We start from the raw sequence: 2500 nt of genomic DNA on the forward strand, positions 1-2500 counted from the left end.
TTCGCGCCTCCCGCCGCCGCCGGTCGACTTCGCCGGTGCGTCGCCTCCTCGCCGGAGTAGGATCTCCCCTGTGCCGGCCCGCCTCTGCTCCGCCTCGCCCGGAGCCACGCCACGTCGTCGTCTCCCTTGCCGGATTCGGTCGGCCCCGCGCTTCTCCGGCCATCGTCGTTGCTCCTCCGGTGAGATCCGGTGGATCGGGATGAGATCCACCGGGATCTCAACCAAACAGCCGCCCCGTCCCCGGATCCGCTCATCCCGGGTCCGCCCCGTCCAACTTTCCCGAAGGTCCAATTTTCACCAAGGCCCCGAATATTTGCATATTTTTAGCTCCTGTTCATCGCATCATAACTCTGTGCATACTGCTCCATTTCATGTGTGTAATATGTCAAATTGTTCGTCTCAACGAGTACTTCATTTCATTCCATTTCACCATGTTCATTTGAGTCCATCTTGATGCCTGAATCATTGTTGCAAGAGTGCATGTTGCTGTTAATCTGCTGAAACTGTTATAACTTGCTCATTTGTCATTTTTGCCATGTTTGATGTGTGCATCCTATGAGGTTGATGTCTACATATGTTTTGAACTATGCCATGCCATCTTTACAGAGGTGTATGCCATGTATTTTTGTGATCAATGTGGTGACTAGCACAAGTATGTAAATTAGGCCTCGTGATGTTGCTGATTTCAGTCCCTGTTCTGCTGTTATTTTTATGCCATGTAAACTTGATGATACAGAGAGATCCATGCTTATTTTGAGATACTTCAGTAAGGATGTTTTGTACATATGGTTATGTGCTATCCATCCATGCCCTTGGTTGCATTTATAGATTGCTGTAGACTGTTCATAGCTTGCTCCAAACTTGCTAAATGATGTTGCTGTCAGCCTGTTAACATTAACTTCAGTTTTGCCATGTGTTTTGCTAGTGATCCATGCACCCCATGAAGTTGTTCTTGCCATGCTTAGCATCATAAACATGTCTTCTTACTGTTGGTTGCCTTGACATGCCATGTATTGCTCTTTGATGAGTGGTTCAAGCTCACCAATATGCCTACTTATTGTTGTTCCTGCCATGTATTAATCTGTCATATAACTTGCTATGTTTACATGGGTGCCATCATATCTTATGATCCTTTTTGGCTTATGGTTAGTAAGGGACTTTTATTATCTGCAATTAGTAGATTCATTCCATGCCTTGGTTTGCCATGATAACTTTATGTAACATGTTGTTTGATAGCTCTAAACATTGCAACTTGATGTTTTTTCTGCTTATGGCTGAAACTGTTATTATTTGCAATCTTGCCATGTCATTTTGAGCATGTTCTAGTGATTTCTGGAGATAGCTCAGTGTTCATGTTTTGTTATGCTTTACCTGTACATCATGTCCATGCCTTTTGTTATCATATTGTTTTACTGTAGCATATTGTTTTGGTGCTTGCAATATGCCTACTTGCTGTTTTGGACAGATTGTTGCTACAACTTGTATAGAGTGTATGTGTTGCACCGTTGCTCCGTTTTGAGTCTGCTCTATATGAAACTTGCTTGATTTTGCATGTAGTTTCATATTATCATGTTGCATCCTTGTTTTGAGGTGTTTGCTTGATGTTTGGGTGCATTTTGCATCAATGCCATGTTTAACTTGTTTTGCTCATATCTTCTAGGACGTAGCTCCAAATGAAATGAACTTTATATGTAACTTGACTAGAATCTCGTGTAGATCATAATGGTGCATTTTAACTTGCTGTTTAACAACTTGAATATAAGGTTTATTCAGATCTGGACCAACTTCGAAACTTGCATATGAGGACTTACCGGAATTGTTATGTGTTGTTCCCGGCCTCATTTAAATTTGTTTTGATGTGTTGCTCTTGTATGCATCATCTCTTGCCATGAGTAGCTTCATGTAGCTTTGTCATGCATCATGCTTGTTGTGCATCATGTCTTGTCTATGTGTGGTGTCTTTACTATGTTGTGTGCTTCTTCTCGATAGTTCCCGTTTCGTTGCGATCGTGAGGATTCGTTCGTCTACGCTTGGTTCATCTTCGTGTCTTCATCTTCTTCATGGACTCGTTCTTCTTCCTTGGAGGATTTCAGGCAAGATGACCGCTACCCTGGATCTCACTACTATCATTGCTATGCTAGTTGCTTCGTTCTATCACTTTACTATGCTACCTATCTTTTGCTCACCAAACCTCCCAAATTGCCATGAACCTCTAACCCTTGACACCCTTACTAGCAAACCGTTGCTTGGCTATGTTACTGCTTTTGCTCAGCCCCTCTTATAGCATTGTTAGTTGCAGGTGAAGTTGAAGATTACTCCATGGTGGACAGGATTTTGTTGGGATATCACAATATCTCTTATATTATTAATGCATCTATATACTTGGTAAAGGGTGGAAGGATCGGCCTTATGCCTGGTGTTTTTTTCCACTCTTGCCTCCCTAGTTTCCGTCATACCGTTGTTATGTTCCCAGATTTTGTGTTCCTTACGCGGTTGGGTG

Source organism: Triticum aestivum, chromosome 1B (assembly GCF_018294505.1).
Source record: "Triticum aestivum cultivar Chinese Spring chromosome 1B, IWGSC CS RefSeq v2.1, whole genome shotgun sequence".
Taxonomy (NCBI): Eukaryota; Viridiplantae; Streptophyta; class Magnoliopsida; order Poales; family Poaceae; genus Triticum; species Triticum aestivum.